This window comes from Phaethon lepturus, unplaced genomic scaffold, assembly GCF_000687285.1.
Source record: "Phaethon lepturus isolate BGI_N335 unplaced genomic scaffold, ASM68728v1 scaffold15180, whole genome shotgun sequence".
In the NCBI taxonomy this organism is placed as follows: domain Eukaryota; kingdom Metazoa; phylum Chordata; class Aves; order Phaethontiformes; family Phaethontidae; genus Phaethon; species Phaethon lepturus.
The window spans coordinates 79281-85280 of NW_010512718.1; positions in this window are offsets into that span (position 1 = coordinate 79281).

Genomic DNA, 6000 nt, shown 5'->3' on the forward strand with positions numbered 1-6000 from the left:
CAAGCCCCCTTCCAGCAGTCTTAAAGGGCCTTTTCATACCCCTAAGCTCATGAGGGAACAGAACAGCAGCAGGCATACCCCAGGCACCAGCCCTGGCCCTGCCACAGCCACACTGCAGCCCCCAGAGAGGGCATGAACCCTCCCGACAGGTCGCTGGAGCTTCCCAGCCCTCCCCACCGCCCAACTGGGGACACAGCTCCCCCCGTTTGACTGGAGCCACAGGGGGCCAATAAGGCCAAGGCAGGCTTCCCGTACCACCCCACTGATGATTTGAATATATTCGCCATAAGATAGTGGAGGAGGAGGCTTGCTCAACTTTGATTCACCCAGCACCAGCGAGCCAGAAGTACGACTTACGTGCTATAGAGTACGCATTGTAACATCAGCCTTACAGGCACCGATTGCATCTTGGCCTTGTTTTGGTACCCAACTACAGCCCATAGCAAAAACTCATCCTTTAAAGAATCCTGAGTTTTAGCGCACAGCCTGAAGACAGAAAGCTGATGCTACAGAAAAATTGAGCTTCTTTGCATATATGTCTTTTAGCCATCTTATGCTAAGACTAAAAATGGACACAAGGCAAAGATCATTATCCAAAAACATTTTACCAGATATGACAGCCCCACGATTGTTGTAAGAGGGGGAAAAAAAAAAATTGCACTTTCTCCACCCTTCCCGTTCTCTTTGCACTTTTGACAGCACAGCATCTAAGCTCATTTTGCAGAAGTAGTTGTCAGTTATTCAGTTGGGTCTATTTTTAATGTCATTTCCAACAAAGCCAGACAGATATGGAGTTGATTGTACCTTTCAGCAATACACTAGTTATAAACACATCCCAACTGTCTGCACCTGCTGTATGTTAAGACATAACACAGGATAGCCAGCTACAGATTGTGGATCAAATTTCTGAAGGTACAGAGATGCCTAAGGATCTTGCAGCTTACTGCCTTTCTTATGCATTAAGTTACCTTATGCACTCAACCACCATTTACAACTAGCTCAATATTACAAGCTTCAGACTACTTTACATGAACAAGACACACATGGCTGTCATTAAAGCACAAAAAATGCCAACTGTAACAGACTCAGCAAGAAATGGCAGGTTTACATGAAGCTTAGAGTAAAATTTCAGTTTGTGCCTATAATAAAACTAAATTAAAAGCCACCTGCAGAGGGAGGACAGGCTTCTCTATAAGTGACCAGCAACAAAAGGAACACAGGACTGGATACTCCAACCCCATTAATGGGCTCAACCACTGTCTGCGTTCAGCTTGGCAGAGACACCAAGAACTGTAATCTGGAAGCACAGAAAGAAGCTCCATTTATTAGCTTCAGTAACAAATATTTTTTCTGACCTGGTCCCTCATCCCCCTCTCCCACCCTTTGCAGAAGGATGGAGGAGATCATATATCTAGTGTGCCATGAAACACATGTCACTGGGCTCTAGACCAAAAACATGAAGAACTGGCAGCATCCTCCAGATTCCACTGGGAACTGCACATTGCTGCTGACTGACCTAGAGATCACAAACGTGATCCGAGTCCTCAAGGAGAGTCCATAACCACTGGATTTATGTGCACAGCCCTGTAGCCACATAGGCAATATACGGCTCTACCCTAAGTATAAGATGTTTTTTTAAAATGAACTTTATTAACACAACAAACCCAAACTTCCTTTGTTTAAAATCAAGTCGCAGATAGGGCTGAGTAGCACCCCATCAATAAAATCTTATACTTAGGTCAGTATTTGAACTAAAAACTATAAAAGAGCAAATCACTTGAATTGCAGCATGATTATCATATACGAGCAAGTTGGCTGAATGTAAGACTGAGGAAAAGCTGGGAGAGGGCACCACCAGTGACATCCCAGAAGGACAGACAGTTCTGCTGGCTCTGGTGCCCTCTGAAGCCCCAGAAGGTGTTGAGCTGTGCCCTGCCCTGCTGCAGCACGGGCTGGGCTGCGGGCAGGGAAGAGGCAGCGGCCGCAGCGCAACTTCAGGGCGCAGCCCTGCTCTCGCACAAGCACCAGCCAGCCCGTCAGGGAAGCAGTCGGGCTAACCCTAACTCGACTTGTGCTCACGTGGTCTTACTCCTTCCCTGTGAAGGAGCGCAGCAGCAGGCCGGCTCAGCCTCAGAAACTGCTGTGGAGCCGCACCTTAGCGAAGCCACATTGCAGCTGTGTGTCCCCCTCCACCCGTTGCTCATGGCCCCCAGCAAGGCAAAATGGCCTACGTGGGCAACAAGATGCAGTTTCACACAGTTTCAGGAGCCAAGCTGCTGAGGACAGCAAGAGGAAAAAGCTGCCACAAGAAGCAAGTCGCAGCAACAGCAGGCAAGACTGAGAAAGCCCACAGCTTTGAGGAGTCTGCTTGCAGAAGTGGAGCTGAGAAAGGGCGGAGGAGGGAGCACCCGAGCCGCAGGAGGCCCGGCATGCCCAAGACACAAGCGTGCATCTGACACCGACCTTGCTTCAGCAGCGGCACCGAGGACGTGCTGCCAGCACAGAAAGGGCTCTGCCCGTAACTTCCAGCAAAACTCACCTCCACAGCACTGATTTACTAGCACGGGGAAGCCAGTTAAAGCACACTGGCCTTTCAAAAGCTACACTGCAGGTTACCTACTCTTACATCAGTCGATGACTAACGTGGAAGTCTTTCAGAAGTACCTCTGCCCCATGCAGAGCTTGGAAGAGTAGAGAATTTCTGCTTTACCTAACAAAGGGGTTCAAAGTAAGCTGATTCTGTGTCCACTCCAACAGCACTTTCTAGACAAGTTTTCTGACAGTGTTTATAGCAGGCACTGTATCCAGTGGTTCAAAAAGCCAATCCCTATTCCTGAAAAGGGTAAGAAGAGATTGACTGAGATGACTCCAAAAATCTGGTACAAAAGATAATGCTAAAGCAGTCAGTTTCAAAAAGGAAACCAAGTGATTTATCCTAATACAAACGCTGTCATATTGTAGTGTCAGAGGCCCCGATACGTATTTGTTCAGTGGTTAACACAAGAGACTCATTTGGACCACTCGTCTCCCACTGATAAGGACAATAAAAGTCTTCCATATAGCCAGCAATAAACAGGAATGTTCCCATTGGGGAAAAAAAAAATTAAAAATCAGGTTCCTTGAAGACACTTGCTGCCATTGAAAAGGTAACGTCTACAGAGCTGAGCAACACATCAGTATTTTGTTGCTTTTCTGATTCTCAAGACCAAGCGTGAGAAGCTACAACCACCTTCGTGTTGAAGCCTCCCTTTGCAACTGATCAGTGCTTAGTATTCAGAGGGCCTGAGTACAGGGTCACCAAGTGGAGCCTGACAGGATCCTCCTTGCAGGACACGTCCGTCAGTCCAGAGATCAGTCACATCATGTCAGGGAGTCTACTTCAGGCATCATTATATAAACTAGGGTTTCTTCCCCCCTCCCCCCCCTCAGGTGGTAGAGAATCAGATTTATTAGCCCCAAGGACAATCTCTCTAAAAAATGAGGTCTCCTTCAAACCACATTCACAGAGCTCACAAAAAGGGCTTCAAAAAAGCCTATTCTTTATGCAAAGGCAGCTGACGTTTGCAGTTGCTTTACTTCAGAGGCCTTCACTCACCAACCTTGCCCCAACTTTTCAGTTCTCATATCAATGTTTCAAAGGTCCAGAGTAGTTGTCTTCGATTAGTACTAGCAAGCACGCAAGAACACAGAGCTGCACAAAGCCGGGGCTATGCCAATGCTTCTTAATAGGTTGGAGAACAGCGTTTTAGAAATCTGGAAGCATCATTTACCCAATTTAATTAGTGATCTGATTTGGGCAGGCAACTTTTTCAGGAACAAAAATTCTACTTTATAAGAAGATTACTATGAAGTTACTCATTCAAAACAATTTTTAAAAAACCCAACAAAAACAGGGAATTCCCCTACCCCCTACACAGCATGGCTTCCAAAATCATTAATGACATGTTTCCAAGTCAAAGCTAGTTGAATATAATTCCTTCCTTTTCAACCAAGCAGATAGTAAATAGTCACATCCTACTAGTGGTGTTTCAACACCATTGCTGCTAGCAGCTTGCCACCCTGTCCAGAGGGCAAACAAGTTTCAGTTTGACAAAAGGAGTTGCAAGATGAGAGTACTAAGCCAGTAAAAGAAGCCATGGGTGGATCCCCACATTTACAGTCAAGTCCACATACTTGTATGCCACTTATTACACCACTTATTCACAACCTTGTGCAACGGATCAATTCCTCTATTTTTGCCATTTCCTTTCTCATAAATAGATTCCTCATGCACCTCCCTTTGCTTTCCTATCACTGTTCCAAGCCATTTAACATTGCCATTTTCTATTTCTTTAGAGCCAGTTTGAAGAGACCCAGAGGCCCTTAGAATAACTATTGCTGTACCTGTTTTTTGAGCTACCTAGAGAGAACATCCTTTACTAGTCAAAACCCAGAAGGAGATTAAAAAAATCATGGGGAAAAACCCTAACCCCTTTTCCAGAACATCTGAATCAGGAGGAAAAACTCAAAGCAAAACCTAGCCATAATGTACTTACCATCATTCAACTGCTACACTCCCGGTAGCTTTGAGTTTTGTTTTGGGGTTTTGGTTTGTAAACACCCATTTGTTTTGTGCCTGTTAGAAGGTGCTATTCTCCAGAGAAATAATATATGCCTATTATGGCCTCCGCACACTAATAGCAAGGTTGGCAGTTGTACTTCACATGTCTGAGCTTAACCACATCCCTAGCTAAAGCTCTTCAACCTAAAGGCGGTCAGCAGGGCAGTGGGCGTGCTTGAAATGCCAGCAGTGGTACGGGTGACATTCCTCACAGCTATTGTGTGCTTCTCCTTGGCAATTCTATTCACAGGTTACAAACAAGTGTTTTGTGGCCACCCACCCCCCCACCCCCCCCGCCTTAAATTGACTCCGCACACTAGTGTTATGATCCTGGTTGCTCCCGCAGTAACTTAACCAGCAAAATGGTTCCAACACTCCCCACCGCCACTGGAAGCATTTCAGATTTTCTGAGGTGACTCTTAGAGGGCAACTTTTCCCAATCCCTAAACTTGCCTTTAGTCTAGTTCTTCCCTCCTAAGCTTCATTCCAGAGGCAGGGGATTTCCCAGTACCTTTTAACAGCTGCAAAGACCCGGTTCAAGGGGTTAAGCAGACAAGCCTGGTAGCCAAGAAGCATTTCCAGACAGCCAATAAGCTTTCCAAACCTAGCATCCAGTGGACGTCTGCCAAAGTTACAAGCAGCTATTTTGCTGGAAGGGGCTCAAAACAAGATCAAGACAGGATGCTAACAAGACAAGTGTGAGCTGCATAGAGGCACCACATGTACAGTAAGTACTTGAGGTTCATGAGCTAGTAGACTACTCATTCCCTATGTAAAGGTCTCTAAATTCACCTGCTGTTATGAATGGTTTTAGAGGGAACTTGGAATTGAGGGCAAATTAAAAAAAAAAAAGCTATGTTCAGACACTCTGCTTATCATTCAAGAGACTTTCCCCAGGGAAGACAAGCATGAAGATAACTGCTGTGATTGAGCTCTTCCTTCCAAAGGATTCTTGTCTTTGAATGACCAAGTTGGAAGTGTGCTTACCTGTTTCACGTGCTTCACTGTTCTCCAACCAAGAAACACCTAGCATTTCAGCTCCCTAGTAACGAGAGGGGCAGCTGAACACAGGGCTGCCTGTTTCAGACATCCAAAGCACTGCCTGGGTGTGGCACGTCAAGCTCTTGGCCAGCTCACAGCGCTCGCCGAGTATCTGAACAATAGCCAGACTTCTAGGAGCTAGAACACAGCCTTACTGTGGGATCTGACTGCCCAGACTATGAGCCATCCCTCCAAATTTAACTGCAGGCACAGTCAAGTGTGAGGTAAAGCTGTTTCATCATCCTGTGATTTTTCAGTTTTATCATTTCAGCAAGCTAGACAAATCCTGTGACTTCCTGTTGGTACAGGGTCTCATTTAGGCTGGTTGCCTTTTCATATCTATTTAGGTCAGGGTTCCC